Here is a 17,409-nt window from a genome sequence, read left to right as displayed (position 1 = left end):
TATCACTGGAAACTAACTCGGGTCATGATTTCTCTTTTCATCTGCCTCTGTCCCTTTTATGCACTTCCACAGTTGGACAGCTGGAAGTGCCGCAGAAATATTTGAAGAGCCCTGTTTAGTAGTTTACGTGAAAAGTCGTTGAATAATTCACATAACAAATGATTAGACAAGCACTTGTCCATCTGACTGAATTATTCTACATGTTTGCCCAAGCAACAAAGGAGAACAGCGTTTCCTCCTACAGAGGGTATACAGTGGCGGTATTGACCCATCTAGTTATTGGGTGGGTTTCAGTCTTTTGTTGACATTGTTGTTAATGAAAGCAGCCCAGACGAGCTGTGAGCAGCTGGGCTGGATAATTGTGAAGGATTCATGCTTGTTGCTGTTACCCCCAGTGTTTGCAGTGGGTTGTTTGCTTTGACTTTTGTTGAACTGTTGACAAAAGCATTAGATACAAATGGGAACAAATAAAGTGGTGAGATGCCAGGAGGGCTTGGCAGGAGTAGTGGTTTTCTTTCTGACTTAAGTGGAGGATGTCGGAACGTTTCTAGATGGGAAACGGAAGGTGTATTCGGTGTGTGTGTTTAGCAGTTTACCCTTCCGATACCAAACTGGAAAATTGTGTTGCTTATGTACCTTGGCTCACAGAGATGAGAGACTCAAGGAGGTCACCGTATCTTGTAACCCTCAAAAAGCCACACTCTTTACCATGCCAGTCAGGTGGCTTGCAGGCCAAGAGTGTTACAGCAGAAATAGTCAGTGTCCAGATTCCCCTTCCTCAACTTAAAACACAATTTTAATAATGGAAGTATTTTGGACTGGGGAGATGACAGGCATGACGTTGAGGTTGGGAGGATTAAGAAGAACAGTATATGCTAAAATAGTATAGCTAGCAAAATGGAATTCATCTACTGGAACGCTTTTAATTTGGTTTAAACAAAATACTCTTTTGTATATTCAAATGGGGAGTAGCTCAGCTGTTGTGAAGCCAGAAAATTAATGGTATTTTTAGTGAAATAGCAAAAGCATGTCAACAATGTAGCTGCAGATGATAATGCTGGCATTTTATTCATGAGGAATTATCAATGCAGGTTACTGGACAACATAGTGTGACTGAAAATGATTGAGTGTCGGAGAAACCTGCCGTCCTACTGCTCGATTATTTCATTTTGCATTTAGGCTTCCCCAGGCTTCATTTGTGCGTGTATTTTCCCTATCACAAACCAAAATATAAAGTCTTCCTGGTTTAGGATTGTATGCATATTTCTCCCTTTAAAATGTCTCTGAATGAAAGTTCCCCTTGAGTGTTGACTCAGAAACTGAGGAGTTCATTTTCAGTGCACACGTGGTCAGTGGAGGTGGTTAGGCTTCAGAGATAGGTCCCTCTGAACAATTTCTCTAAATAGTTCTATGGCAGTTGTCTAAAAGCCAGCAAAACTCACCACAGTTTGATAGATGGAAATTGTCACAGAATATGCCTTCTCTGACAAGTAGAAGATTTGCAATAAGTATTGAGGCCAGAAAAATGTTTAAAAAACATAGGCAAGAATAGGCAGAAACTGTATTTAAGCAATTAAAATGCCTTTTGGGGGAGTGCGTTTCAGTGATAAGATAATTGAAGAGTTACTAAAAATATATTTGAATGGTCAGGAAAATTAAGCTGTGTCTTTTTGTTTGGTCTGCAGTTTTGGTCTAAGGCTCTCTGGGCACCATCACTCACTTTGTTTTGTTGGTATTATTTCACCCAGTGTCTGAGCAAGGAAGAGGCTAAGGCTTCCTCTCAACGTTCTGTTCTCCAACCACATTGATTAGATTCCCCTCTGCTACTGGTGACAGAAAGAATGGATTATACCTTTGTGTAATTGTACTTGTTCCAGTACTTCATGTGACCAAATCTAGGAAAGAATAGGAATTTACTGAGTTTGTTAAAAGTGGGAATGGCTGATTGTTTTAGTCTTGGCAGCGTCTTAATCCTAGAGTGCAGTGACCAGTGAGAAGAGGTCAGGATTTTCTCAGAAATGGGGGCATGCATTACATGGCTGTGTTCTACTTTAAGAAGTTACATGAATGCTCCCCACATTTCAGCTCTCAGAAGATATTTTGCTTGTTTCAGTACTAGATGGTCAAGTGTAAAAGCCTAGATCTGAAGTTCATGAGGAAGAAACCCCTGAAATGACAGACACTGAATGGGGATAAATGCATCTGTGTGATTAAGCAGTTGGTAGTTTTTCCAGGGTTTAGTACTCAAGAGAGGAGGTAGGGGAATCGTGCAAGTAGAAAACTTGAGAAGACTCACCTTAGAGGGGATATCTAAAGACGAAAATAAGTAATAGTTAAATAAGAAAAAACTTAAAAAAAAAAAAAAAGAAAATCTTGAAAAGACAATAAGGCAAGAAGTTTATCACCAAGCCAGAAGAAAGAGAGACTGAGACTACACCGACCTGACTCAGCATGACTGCAAAATTATGAGACCCTGGGCAAAGGCACAACAGAAGGTTCACAAATGAAAAGAATGAGTTCAAGAGAAATTTACTTAGGCCACGTCAAAAAGATTGGTACACTGCACCCTCAGGCAGTGACCAGAGATGCAAGGGTAAGCATATTTTGGAAAAGACCTGTTTTACAGACAGATATGCCTCAGTCTTTCCTCCCCCTCCTTTCCCACTGCTCAAGCAGGTATTCATGTTTGCTGTGCTTTTAAAGCTAAAATAGCACCCTTGTAAACGGTGACTCAAGGTGACTCTACGTACTCTGTTCAAACTGCATTTCTTAAGGTTGGGAAGCTAGTGTGTGTTGGGACCTGTCTACTTCTTTGCATGTGACATGCTGTGAACTCTAGACAGCCAGTAGGCAGGAAACAGTGTAGAAATACCAGCTAGACACTCATCCTCTGGAACCAGGTGGTCTGGGTTCGAATCCTGCCCTATGCCGTTTACCAGCCTTGTGATTTTTGGCAAGTCCTTCTCTATCTGTGTGACATGGGAGTGGTAAAGGGGCCCAATACAGTAGGTCCTTGTTTTTTTTGTTTGTTTGTTTTTTTAGTGTACAGTATGAGTAATTTGAAAATGACCCTGGTTTTGTTTATTCTTTGGAGGGTTAATATTTAAATTAACTTGCATTCCACAAAGAAACCCTAAACTAACAGCAGAAAGGAGCAAACTAGAAATGTGCCAGGCCACAGGGAAATTATTCTGAGATTAAATTTTGCCTAAAAAAAAAAAAAATCTACAAAAATGGATCTTGTACATGCAGATGGTTGAGAATTAACTTTAGCTGATCCTAGCATATATTTAATTCCATTGGGGATTTTGTGTTTAGGGATAGTTCAACCTTGGCTGAGAATGTGACTTTTATGTATTTTACAGCCAAACTACTTGCTGCTCATAATGGATGAAATTGGACACCAAAGAGGGAGAACCCTGTGGGTTCCTGTCAGTCTAAATCCTGGTATTAAAAGGCATTCACCTGCTGTGCTAGTGCTGTGTGCTTCTGCTGGTAGGAAAAGCTAATAACTACCCCGATGAGCTGAACGAGTGGCCCGAGGACTGTGATCTCACAGTTTAGCGTTTTTACAGAGAGCCTCTTTTATTTTCATGTCAGATTATCTGTAAAATGGACTTCTCCCTCCAGTGTTGTAAACCATAACAATCCTGGCGTTCCTCTAATTGTGTGGGGAGAGGGAGTATACCCAACAGATTCTTGTCGAGCAGGAGAGACTCTTGCTGCTTTTCATTATTTTACTACTCATACACCTAATCCCTGTCAATAAGGTTGGCTGTTTGGGGAAAGAACACATGTCCCAGCACTATAATACTGATTTATTTGCAGCTTCTTTTCTTCAGGCTGAGTTAACTGAGGAGTCTCACAAGGCAGTGAGTCAGCCTTGGTATCGACTTTGACAGAGGTACGTCTGAAGGGAAAGGAGTGATTGCAGTATTTGGTGTGCTGGGGAACAGCAGACCTGGTTCAGCAGGGGGGGTTAAGGACTATACTCCTATCTCTATTCAAGACGTGAACGCCTCTCATAGTGTGATCCCTGGTTGCTTTGCTTTCAGTGAAGATTAGCCTCAGTCTCTCTGTTAAAAAAAAAAAAAAAAAAAAAAGAATGTCAGTCTGGAAGATTTTATATGGCCTTTGCTCTTTAGGCCATTGAAATAACACTTTTCTTTTTTTGCAGGAGCGGTGTTGGGGGTGGGGGGGTGCCCTTTCAGTGATTAGTGCCCTGCTACGTAGTTGTCTTCCAGAGCTACAATGTGCCCTGCTGTCCTGGGGAGGGAGGGTGCCCAGAATGCAAATTCAGCTTGCTCAAAGAGTCATACCAACAGGGGTCTAGCAGATTTCATATTTTCTTAATAAGAATGACCAAGGGGCCAGAGTCCTGGAAAGCAAGGTGCACACTGGGCATAAGATGGTGTTTGCCCTCATGGGAAGAGTGTGGTTTTCCCACAGGAGAATCCAGAATAACCAGCCAGCATGGCCAAGTTTCCCACTGTGGGCGGGCAGTGAGGGTCACCTGAGCAGACAGGATTTCAGCTTCCCACACGAGCCAGGGTGGGTCTGGCAAAGGTTTAGGAGATGTCTTTCAAGTGAATCTGTTTTTCTAGATGTTTTCTACCTCTGGATGTATCGTCAGCTTCCTGCATGACCTGTTTTTGTGAGACAGAGGACCTGGGAAACATGAGGTCATATTTGAGGCAGTTTATTCTTACCAACCGCCAGACCTTTCTTTTTAGAGAAGTGGAATCTTCACCAAAGGCCCAAGAAGCCTTTGTGGGGTCAGCTATGCCTGAGAATTCTTGAATCTTTGTTACTCTTTACTTTCTCACCTACCTGAGATGCCACTTTTGCTTGCTTAGCTCCGGTTTGGAATTTGATTAAGAGGGATTCACATTTCTCTGGTTATCAGAACTTAGCATCAATTATGTTTCTTTGTAGAGATATATTTTACTTAAAAGATAAGGGAAAGGAATATGTGTTTCTGTAGCTCAGAAAACCCTAAGAGGAAGGACCAGATTAAGTGGAAACTTTGTACACTGACAATTAGAGTTCTGTTAAACAAGTGCAAGAGAGGGCAGGTGGAGCATAGAAAACTCTCAGCACAGGGACTCAATTAAGAATGCTTTTAAAATGTAATTCCAATCAATGTGGATAGTCTTAGAACATTGCAAGATGTGTGAAAACATGCTTTAAATGCCAGCAACCAGTGAAAAGGGCACGGTTTTAGAAACGCTGCTATAAATTATGTGCCTTTGGCTTTCAGGAACGTGGAGGATACATATCTGAAATATTCAGAATAAATATCAGAGAGAATTGTACAGTCTTTTCATTCTACGAGGAATGAAATTTTTAAAGAGCTAGTTGTGTTTGGCCTAAGATCCTGAAATTTTTTTATAGTGTCACAACATTTGTTTTGGGAGATGTACAAATCAAATCTAATTATAACAAATATTATAACAAAAATATCCCTCTAACCAAACAATTTCCAGACCCCAACCAGTGGTCCACTTACTTAAAACAATATTGAATGTAACCCAATTCCATTAAGGCAATTTAATGTGAGTTAGTCTTGGAGTTTTTCTTTCATGAGTTCCTTACCTCTTGGAATTCATATAGACAATTGGCAGTGATTCCAAAAATGTTTATATACCTTTGGGACTATATGATTTTAAAAGTGTAGTTTACCTTTCAAATTATTTTCTGCATAGTTCCATATTACAGTATTTGTTTTTGTGGGAAGAGACTACACATGAAATTCTGGTTTGTGATTGGTTTCCTCCTTGCCTATCTTAGTTTCTCATAATTTTATACCTAGAAAGTTTTTCATGCATTTAACAGAATAATTTCCCCCTAAAAACTATGAAATAGTAGCATAATTTACATTTTACTTCCTGTCAGCCACCAAAACTACAGGCTGCAGCCTGATCAAGTATAGTAAATGTGAAACAAAACACAGGCTCAAAACAGAGTGGATGGCCATTGCTGCATATGAGTGGTTTTTGCCCCGACCCCTGGTGGCAATTGGTTCCAGTCATGCCTGTCCCTTCTCTCCTGGACAGTGATTTTGTAGGGCCGTTCTGATTAGTGTTTCCTGACTCTGCCTGTCCCTGGATTCAGAACCCAGGGATCTTCTTCCTACTAATTACCCTTGCTCTCTTTAGTCCTCCCAGGTTACACATGCCTCAGGCTTCCCTCCTCAGTGGGGATCCCTTCCCGGATAAAAGAGTTGAGACGTGGCTTATTGCTTTTCTCAATGTTTAAGGAAAATCACTAGAAGGCTGCTCAGTGTAGAGTGAAAAGCATGTGCTTTGTAGCCATTGCCATGGATTCTGGAGACAGTTCTGCCCCTGCTAGCTTTATGACCGTGGACGTGAATAATAGCACCGTGGGTGCATATACTCTGTGCTGTCATCAGAATAGCCCATTAAGGTGGAGTTTGCTATTAGTCTGTGTTGCAGATGAGGAAGGTGAGACACAGTGAGACTAAGTAAGTTGCCAATGGTTCACCCAGAACATAGGTGATGAGCTGACTAGGATTCAGTTAGTCTTCAGAGCCCATGCTCATAGTTATCTCTGCTCTAAGGTCAGTTTTAAACCTTCATCTGGATGTACCTTACTCGGTGTAGACAAAATGCAAAGATTAGAGATAGGAGGAGCCCCAGCAAGGGGCCTGCTTAGGAAAATACTTAAGATTATAGGAGCTTCCTCCTTTCCCTGCAGATCAGCAAAAATCCAAAGTATCGACTTTGTATCTGTGTATTTGTAATAGTGCTGTTGTGATGTGTTCTTTTCATGTGACTTGTCCGTCATATGCCCTTAGAGTGTAAACTTGTCACGTGGGATGTGACAAGTTTAGGATGTTTAGTACTTCACATTTTGTGGACCTTCAAAATGATGGTTCAAGGCCAGAGCATTTTGGAATGTCATCATACAGTCCCATGCGTGTTTTTGTGTTAAATTTCTCATATCCAACAGATGTATCCTCCTCTTCTACCAGCTCAGAATCTGCTATCTGATTAAAATGTATGCAGATGAAAAATCTGACAAAGATTTTAACTTGTAGCCTCGTCAGTTTGCTGGAGGTTAATAGGAATATTCTTGCAGTAACAGAATCCCCCAATTTGGGTTTTCTAGCTTGATGTCTTTTTTTTTTTTTTTTTGAGACGGAGTCTCGCTCTGTCACCCAGGCTGGAGTGCAGTGGCCGGATCTCAGCTCACTGCAAGCTCCGCCTCCCGGGTTTACGCCCTTCTCCTGCCTCAGCCTCCCGAGTAGCTGGGACTACAGGCAACCGCCACCTCGCCCGGCTAGTTTTTTGTATTTTTTTAGTAGAGACGGGGTTTCACTGTGTTAGCCAGGATGGTCTCGATCTCCTGACCTCGTGATCCGCCCGTCTCGGCCTCCCAAAGTGCTGGGATTACAGGCTTGAGCCACCGCGCCCGGCCGTTGATGTCATTTTTATATCATGAAGAAAAAAGGGTAGTTTTTGTTTGTTTGTTTTTATAACAACTAACCAGATGTAGTGATAATACTTTGTAACTTAAGCATCTTTATTTTTTAAATCTCTTTATCCTTTCTGGCCTTCCCTAATTGATGAACAAGCACTTGTACTTGCAGTGTTTTGGCTCTTGTTTCCTGTCAGCTGACTTTTGGAAATTTATGGCATGGATTAAGTAGGGACCACTTCCATATCCTACTTTTCTTTGTTTTTCTTTCTAGCCTTCCATTCCCTTTTTCCCTGCCATTTCCTCCTGACCCTCCAGAAAAGGACATCTTAGTACCTTAGTTGGGTGGCAGTCACAGAAGAAAACTTGATTCCGGTGCTATATCACATTGTTGGGGCAGCCTAAGGAATGAAGTTGAGGGCTGCATATCATAGTGATTTATACTTTAAGAATACCAAACTGGGGCCCATGGCTTCACAAAGGCATTTTCTTGTATTAATTTGTGAATCTACATGAAAACAATCAACACATGGAAATTAAATTTCATGTATTCTTCATTTAACCAACCACTTCAAAACAAACATAAAATCCTGAAATCAGGATATCCTTAGAATCCGGAATGTGTAGTCATTAACAGCTATTTGTGATATTTTCAAGATTCTTCTTTGGTTCACTAAGCACTGTCACTGCCACTGTGGTTGGTTATTTTGCTTCTCTTTTAAATACAGTCCTCAGCTTTACATTAGGGAGCTAAAGTGAGGTGAGAGATGATGTCTTAGAATCTTATACCAGTTGAGTATCCCTTATCCGAAATGCTTGGGACTAGAAGTGTTTTGGATTTGGGTTTTCTTCAGATTTGGTAATATTTGCGTTGTACTCACTGGCTGAGCATCCCAAAGCTAAAAAAAATCTGAAATTTTAAATGTGCCAATGAGCATTTCCCTTGAGTGTCAGGCTGGTGCTCCAAAAATTTTGGATTTTGGGTTTCAGATTTTCAGGTGTGGGCTGTTCAACCTGTACTGGCCACTATGAACTGATTAGCTAACAGGCATCACACAAGATACTTGAAGCTAAATTGCCCTGGTAGAGTGACAATAAGGGATGACTACTTTACACTCATTTTATACTACTGCCATATTTGATGATCTGTTAATTGCCAGTCACATTTGTTTAGATATTGTTTAGTCACTGTTTGTGCCTCCCCAAGGCCTTTCTGGCAAAGGGCACAACAGATAAGAGTAAATAAATTATTGCTTTTGTTACCACTGAAACTATTTTGGTTAAGTTCTCTAACTTATTGAATGTATTGTATTTTATTTTTTAAATAAAATATGTGGAAAGAGAGCAAAGCCAACCAGGAGGAATATGGTAGAAAGAGCACTGGACTAGATTCAGGGGAGGCGTGGCCATCGTCTAGCCTTATCTATGACGTCTATTCCCTCTGAGCCTCAGTTTCCTCGGCTGCATAACCACTTAGGTTCTTCTCATGTATGATGAGCCCTATGATTTATTTTATCTGATACTTAATAGCAGTGCTTTATTATTTTAAAAATACCTCAAATTATTAGTTTGAGCTAAATGTTATTCTATGTAGATATTCTCAGAAAAATGTTGGAGCTGCCTCAGACATGTAACTCAAGATTTGTTCAATATTTTAATTTATTTCGTGTGTTTGAAGATGCATTTCTCATGCATCCATGGTTTTAGCCATGAGTAAAGCATGGTATTATGGAAAGTATAATGGTATAAAATCCAGAAGGCTAGATCTGGGCTCAAATTGCAGACTAGAGATAGATGACTTAGCAAGTTATTCAGTTTTCCCCAACTAGATTCTTTTTAATAGTAACAATAGCAGCAATAGTAATATCTATGTTATTGGGTTATTGAAAGATTAAATGAGACAGTGTGTATAATTGCAAAATGCCTGGCGTTTTACTCAATTCTCAGTAAATGTATCATGTATTCAAAATAGTAATTCTGGCTAATTCAAAAACACTGTTTGCATGCTAAAAGTTGTAGTGCCTAGTATTAATTTCGTTCGTGGCCTCTTTATGATTTTCTGTCCTTTTGAAGATGTGTCTATGACAGAAGTAATAATAACCAGACTGCTAGAGCGTCCTGAGCATGTGTCATGGGCCAGGCATTGTGCTGTGTGCTTTATGTATGTTGTCTCATTCTCATTTCCTTTCCTTTTTCTTCAGAATGTTAACTTGACTTACTTGAAAGTGTTGGACTATCATAACAGCAGAGACAAGATGGCGTGGTAGAAACTTTTTAAAATTTTTTTGAATTGGTAATCATGGGTCCTGATAACTTGTTATAGTTGTTTCTTCATTATTTGTTTGTAAAACAGCAGTTCTGCGTTTTGAATTTATATATAATCTGAGATGGATTCCATTTTTTTTCTTTTGTGGAAACAAACTTAATTGAGCTTACACTCTTCCAGGAGTTTTAAGATGTGACGTCTTCACAACTGTTCTGTTTGTGAATTCCGTAGGCTTGTCATTGTTTTCACATCTATAAAAATGTGGTCAATTCGTGAATGCTCTTTTACTTATAGAATCAGAAGTGGGTGGTGTAAGAGGTTCTACACATTTATCAAACTATGGAACTTTAGAAGGAAGAGTACTGAAAGGTTAACCTTACCAGGTACTTCTGGCATAATTTCTCTCTTCTATTTTGAATGCTTGTTTATGTATAAAGATGACTATCAAACTCAGTGCTTGTTAACAAAGCAACTAGTGAGTGATGTAATTGCTAAACAAATTCAGTACACTGTTTGATACTGTATGCTGTCTCTGTGTCAGTTAAAGAAAGTAGTAGGTATGTGAACTGTAAATATATTAAATGAGGCAGAAAAAAATCATGCATAGCCTCATCAAGCATCTAGATGCATAGGTCCACAGATAATGATCCTCGTCAAGTTATGTATGTGAATCTGCCTGTTCAATACTTAGTACCTTTCTTTCGTCATAATCCTGACTTTATGATGAACCTAATGCAGCAAGGCCAAAAAAATTTGTTGGTGTTAATCTATGTACATTGTATTTGAGTAAATGTTCTTGTCTGTCAGCAGATTTTCATTGCAAGCTTGAATTGGAAACCACATACAGACCTTTTCCTAATCCTAACTTCACCTCTTATACTAACTGCAGGACCTCAGACAAGTCCCTTCACCTGTATTTTTATTAATACTTAGTATTTAACCCCAAAATATTTGGACTAGGAGTTCTCTAAGTCTGTGAATACATTTAAAAATTAAGATTCACTCTGGGGGAAATTATGTATTGATGAATTAAAATGAATCTTGGATATACTTAATCTGCTGTGGTTGAAGGAAGTCACTATGAGCCAACTCAGTAGTGTTACTTTGTTTTTTATGTTTAGACGTACAAATAAAAATAGCTGTTATATATTTGTTAGATTTTGATAAAGAGCTTGCTTCGTATGGTAAAGAGCTCTTCACATACATTGTTGTAGCAGAAGTGAAGGTCCATTGGACATAGGCTTTTTCCTTATAAAGTGACAGCATACATACCCAGAAAGTCGGAAGATCTCTAGCTTTCATGTTACTGGGTGTTAGGACATTTCTCTTAGGAACTGAAGATCAAATGTCCACATTAAGGACATTCTAGACATTCTAAGTCCTTAATCTAAGAATACACTGACTTTTCTGCATACATGGATACAGATCTGTTCGGTGATTCCATGGATAACTTTTTAAGAAAAATATGCTACATATTTTCCAAGGATTCCTGAACTACTTCCTGGAGGGAGGGAGGGAAGGAGGGAGAGAAAGAGGGAGGGAGGGAGGGAGACAGAGAATGAGAGAGAGAAAGAGAGAGTGTGTGTGTGTATGTGTGTATGTAATTTGGTATATAATATAGTTATATATAATTTGATTTTTTTAAATGACTCTTGGATAGCATAAGAAAATGTTATCAAAAGAGTGAAATCTTGATTAGTTTGAACTTACCTCACTGGTGTCTCAGGTAACCTGTTGTTATTGTTAAGATGTGGTGCCGTAAAGAAGGCCACTCAGATTCAGCACATTGGCAGTTGGTTGGAGTTTGGATCTGGGAGCATCCTATTTTGTGGTTTTCTTAAGTTAAAACTTTATTTTAAAAGAGAAAATAAATATACAGGCTCTTTTTAAGATCAGGCAGGCCCACAGTCTCTCATCCACTATTCTGAAATCCAGAAAGCTCTGAAAACTGAAAGTTTTGTTTTGTTTTGTTTTTGCATCCTCTAACAAAACTGAACCTGGCCTGAAGTGATATAAAAGTGAATTAATGTTTGATTATAAACTGTTATTCCAGCCCCTGTTAGAGTATATGTATCATATTGCCTTTAGGAAATTCCCCAAATGCTGAATTCTAAAGCACATCTGGCCCTCAAGGATTTCCTGACATGCCTTTTCCAAGTCCAGCCTTGGAACTTGTGTGCTTACCTTATCTCTAACTCTTTCATTGAAAAGAGGCAAAGGGGTCAAAAACCTTGTCCTTTTCAGCTTTGAGCCTTTCTGCATTCCTGTGAGGGGCCTGCGTTGTAGTAGTCATTTGTCACACTCTTGAATAAATCAGTGAAGGGAGGGAGAAGTGTTCAGGCAGCTGTTCCAAACCAGTCAGCCGGCAATTTCCTGTCCAGTGTCCTAGGCATAAATTAAGCCGAGAAACTCAGTTGCCTGATAACTGAAGTTATCAAGTAACAATTTAGGACCTTTCCCCTGCGTTTAAAATCATGAGAATGAAAACGCTCAAGTGTCTCAGTGGTAAAATGACTCTTGGTTGGGGTTGCAGATCACATTATGCCCACAGCCATTATCTCACCTCCTGGATCCTATTGAGAGCATCCTAAGAAGAGAATGCCAGAAACTTGTTATGATTGTTGTAGTGACAGTCTTCAGATTATAAAAAAATGTAGGAATATACCACATTCTCTTGCTCTTATATAGACAAAGGGATGAGTAAACTATGGCCCACAGGCCAAATCTACTTCCCAGTTTGTTTTTGTGTGGCCTGTGAGGGAAGAATCGTTTTTACATTTTTGACAGGGCATAAACAAGTAAACAAAGAAAAAATATACAAGACCTTCTGTGGGTTGCAGAGCCTAAAATGATCGTTGTAAAGCTGTCAAACACTTTACAGAAAAACATGTGCTGACCTTTGATGTAGACCGTCAGTTTAACTCCCAACCTTACTGCTCCTATTTTTAAGATTGATTCTTTCCCTCTCCATTCCTATTCTCCTTTGTCTTCAAGAGTCGGCTGACTCTGTGGTCATTCTTACAGGGCTTGTAGTTAGTTTTTTGCATGAAATGAAAACCCTAAAAGTTGGTTTATATCCCATTTTGGAAATGTGCACAGGAGGAAACCCTTAGGTAGAATTAAATTGAGCGTAAACATGAAGTTGAAACTTATTTTGATATTCACATGTGGAGAGAACCAATTAAAGAGTTTACATGGCACCTATGCCAATTTTACGAAGGCAACATTGCTGTGGTCCCTTCATCAACAATGATCCATGTCTAAATTATGTAATTCTGGAATATCAGTATAATTTAGGAATCATACTGTGAGCCACTCTATTTTTTTCTAAATTATGGAAGTTACATCAGCATACAGCTTTTTATATCTTGCCTTTTAATCCGTGAACTGATAAGGTGTGGGTAATCTCACCGACCTTGAAATATTCTCCGTATTTTGTATTAGGAGATTAGTAAAAATCAGTTGAGATGTAGAGTCAGAAATATTACATTCTAATACTAGCTTCACTCCTCTAGCTTTGTGACCTTAAGCAGTCACCTAATCTCACAGGAGTTCTGTTTGCTCATCACTAACATGGTAGTAATAGTACTATCCAAATAAAGTTTTGTGGAGGGCATATACAATGATGATATGTGCAGAAATGGTGTTGGTGAAGCTGTAATGAACTTGTTATGACAGTTTATCATTTATACATATACTGACTCATTTCTTAAGATATCAGAAACCATAATTCCACAGAAAGGCTGAGAACCAAAATGAGTGAGGTTGCCTTTTACATTATTTTCATCTATTCCTAATATGGATGTCTTAAAAATGAGGAGTATTTATTCCTATAATGCATATCCTCAATTAAATGGTTATATTGGTTAGCAATTACTACCTAATAACTTTTTCCAAAACATACTGGTATGAAATGGAAAGCGTTTGTTATATCTCATTAGTTTCTGTGTTGGCTGCGGTGGAAGCTTTTCTTTCTAGGCCGGACTTGAATTTGTGTATAGGTCTACAGTCAGCTGGGTGGTCTAGAACAGGGATCCCCAAACCCCAAGCCATGGACTGGTACTGACCTCTGGCCTGTTAGAACCCAGGCTGCACAGCAGGAGGTGAGTGGCAGGTGAGTGAGCATTACCACCTGAGCTCCACCTCCTGTCACATCAGCAGGGGGGTTAGATTCTCATAGGCATGCGTTCCCTATCGTGAACTGTGCAATGCAGGGATCTAGGTTGTACACTCCTTAGGAGAATCTTAACTGTTGCCTGATGATCTGAAATGGAACAGTTTCATCCCAAAACCAAACCACCACCGCCACCCCACCTCCGTCCATGGAAAAATTGTCTTCCAGAAAACCATTCCTTGGTGCCAAAAAGATTGGGGACCGGTGGTCTATAAGTCTTCAGCTCAACTGACATGGCTCTCCCTCATGTATCTGTGGCATCCCTCTAGCAGGCTAGCCAAGGCTTGTTCTTTTGGCACTAGTGCAGAGTCTAGGAGAGCCTCTCTTTGCATCATGTGTGCTACTGTGCTGTTGGCCAAAGCAAGTCATATGGCTGAGTCTAGCATCAGTGTGACAGAGCCCTACCAAATGTAGATACAGGGAGGTGTGAAAAATTGCAGCCACTATTGCAGTCAGTCTCACACAGTAGTTTTAGAGGTAAAGGAAAGTCTGCCCAAGTGGGAACTGGCTTGTAGCCTGGCACATGTGTCATGGTTGTGCCCATGTGCATGCGAACGGCTTGTGTAACTTCAGTGCTTCCCTTCTCATTTCTCATCTCTGTGCCAGAACCTTGGCAGCCTTACCATCTGACTGCTTCACAACAAATAGCCCACGCCCAAATACACACCTCTTGTGTTTGAAATAACACAAAGAATATTGTTTCCAAGACAACTTTGATGAAATGTCAGCTTTCTCTGGGTTCTAAACCCATATAAGAAGCATTGTTATGCTCATTCCTGCTGGGTAATTTGTATACTGCAATAGTTTGTTTGAAAACATGCCTGTTGTTCTTTAAAATATGCTTAATGCTAGATTAGAGAACAGATTTTTTTTTTTTTTCTGTTTATGCAAGCTCATTTCTAAAGCATTTAAAATAAAGAGCTTGGGCATGTATGGTATTTAAAAACCCTTCACATGATGTTTTTAAAACAGATCAATTTCAGCATTAAAATGTTAGGAATTCAGCCAAGGAAAATTCAGCTTGGATTGTATAGCTGTAATGATAATGTATTATAACCATCTTCTTTGAAAGTGATTGTAGCAACAGAATTGAACCTGGTGAATTATATAATTTAAGTGTTTGCCAGAATACTACTGTAGGGGGATTATTCAAGCCTTTCCTAAAGCAAAACGAAACATGAATTTTATTATGAGGTACTTAAATCACAATAATAGTCATCACAAAATATCTAAAGATAACTCATTTGGATTGAACAGAAGGTCGTATGTCTGAACATCACTTATCATACTTAACTACTTGGCAGAATATTAGTATGTAAGAGTGCATGGTTTTTGTTTTTTAGCTACTTTGGCTTGAGTTAAAAATGTCTTGAGTTTGCTTATTACTTACCCAAAAGGTATTTTCATGTCAGAAGTAACTTCATAATTGAGACATTACTGATTGCACAAATTGACTCCCAAGTACAGATGGCCCTCTATATTCCTGAGCTCCACATCCTCAGATTCAACTAACCACAGATTGAAAGTATTTGGGGAAAAAAAAAACAATAAAAAGTTCAAAGAAAAAATACAGTGTAACAACTATTTATACAGCATTTACATTGTATTATAAATAATAGAGATGATTTAGATTTTATAAAGAGGTATTATAAATAATACTGTAAATAGGCATTATAAGCTAGAGATGATTTAAAATATACAGGAGGATGTGTCTAGGTTATATGCAGATACCATCTCATTTTCTATCAGGGACTTGTGTGCCCTCTGATTTTGGTATCTGCAGGGGAGAGGAAGGAGGGTCCTGGAACCAAACCCCCACGGACACCTAAGGATGACTGTAATTTAGAAAGTTTATATATCAATCACATTATTTAGGCATATTAATATTTTTAAAACTTTTTTAAAAGCTTTGAACCAGCCGGTTTCTAAACATTATTAAAACATCTATAATGTTGGTTTCTCTTCCGGGTTGAATTGTGTCTCAAAAAGATGTAATAAAATTCTGATCCCCGGTGACTGTGACTGTGACTTTATTTAGAAATAGGGTCTTGGCAGATGTCATCGAATTAAGATGAGGTCATCCAGGAATAAAGTTGGCCCTACATCCAGTGACTCATGCCCTTATAAGGAGAGAGAGGTTTGACAGTACAGAGGAGACACAGAAAGGAAGGCCACGAGAAAGCAAAGACTGGAATTGTGCTGCCACAAACCGAGGAATGCCAAGGATTGCCAGCAACCACCAGAAGCTGGAAGAGGCAAAGAAGCATTCTTCCCTGGAGCCTTTGGAGGGAGCACGGTCCTGCCAATGCCTTGATTTCAGACTTGCAGGCTCCAGAACCGCAAGAAATAAATGTCTGTTGCTGTAAGCCACCTAGTTTGTGGTGGTTTGTTGTGGCAGCCCCAGGAAACTAATAATGGCTCCCAAGAGCGAAGTTTATCTGTCACTTGTGTTTCATCATCAGTGAAGTACTTGCTGTATGGCTAAATCCAGTGAGCGTCTACATTTAATAAGCCCCAGAACCATACATGTTAAAAGCTTTTAAAATTTTGTCATTTGGCATCATCTAGTCAGGTGCAGGCACTGCACTTAGGCTCTGGGGATACTGTGGTGAAAACCCTGAAGAAATTTCTGCCCACATGCATGCAGCTCAGATTTCACTGGGAAGACACACATTAATTATATATTAACAATAATGATAGTATTGCCTCAGTTTGTGTTTATGTAACCTACATTCTTCTTCTCCCCCGAATCCTAATTGCCCTTGGATCCAGCCGTGGGTGATGCAACAGGCTCACCATGCTCCTCACTTGTTCATGGGCTTGGGTTAGTGTTGTTATGGCCACATACAAGTTATGCAGAAGTGCAATTCACATGAATCTACGATGTTCTGGTGTTTCCCAGAGTTGTACCGTCTGTATCCTGTGTGGTCATATGTGGTGGCCCCGTGGGTGCCAAATTTTCTTCCTTGTCTCTCCCTTCAAAAATGTCTCTCAAGTGGAGACCTCAGAGCTTTTCCTTCTCTGATCTTTTCAGAAAACAAAACAAAACCTTTTAACATTCTTTTTTCCTCATCTTTCATTTTTATAGAACTTAACTAGTTTTCACTTCTTACATGTTTGAAAGAGTTCTCAGCCTACATCAAATATATTTGAATCCAGAATTGTCAACCCTAATGAAGCAAGTCCCTTGTCATTCCTTGGCCCCTTCCTTGCCCTGTTTTCTTGATGTTGCCTCGCTGCTCTTCGTACAGGCTGGTTTCTTTTCACAGGCATGGTGGCTCATGCCTGTAATCCCAGCACTTTGGGAGGCCGAGGCGGGTGGATCACGAGGTCAGGAGATCGAGACCATCCTGGCTAATATGGTGAAACCCTGTCTCTACTAAAAAATACAAAAAAATTAGCCGGGCATGGTGTTGGACACCTGTAGTCCTGGCTACTCGGGAGGCTGAGGCAGGAGAACCGTGTGAACCCGGGAGGCGGAGCTTGCAGTGAGCCGAGATCGTGCCACTGCACTCCAGCCTGGGCGACA

General features: G+C 39.8%; 1 protein-coding gene across 23 annotated transcripts in view; it reads left to right on the top strand.

Moving 5' to 3' along the window:
* Positions 1–17,409, top strand: part of LOC117098431 (transducin-like enhancer protein 4) — a 157,632-nt gene that overhangs the window by 95,187 nt on the left and 45,036 nt on the right. The gene's annotated exons all lie outside the window — the stretch shown is intronic.

Source organism: Trachypithecus francoisi, unplaced genomic scaffold (genome assembly GCF_009764315.1).
Source record: "Trachypithecus francoisi isolate TF-2019V2 unplaced genomic scaffold, Tfra_2.0 Lachesis_group16, whole genome shotgun sequence".
Lineage (NCBI taxonomy): Eukaryota > Metazoa > Chordata > Mammalia > Primates > Cercopithecidae > Trachypithecus > Trachypithecus francoisi.
This window is presented reverse-complemented; position numbering and strand designations above follow the sequence as displayed.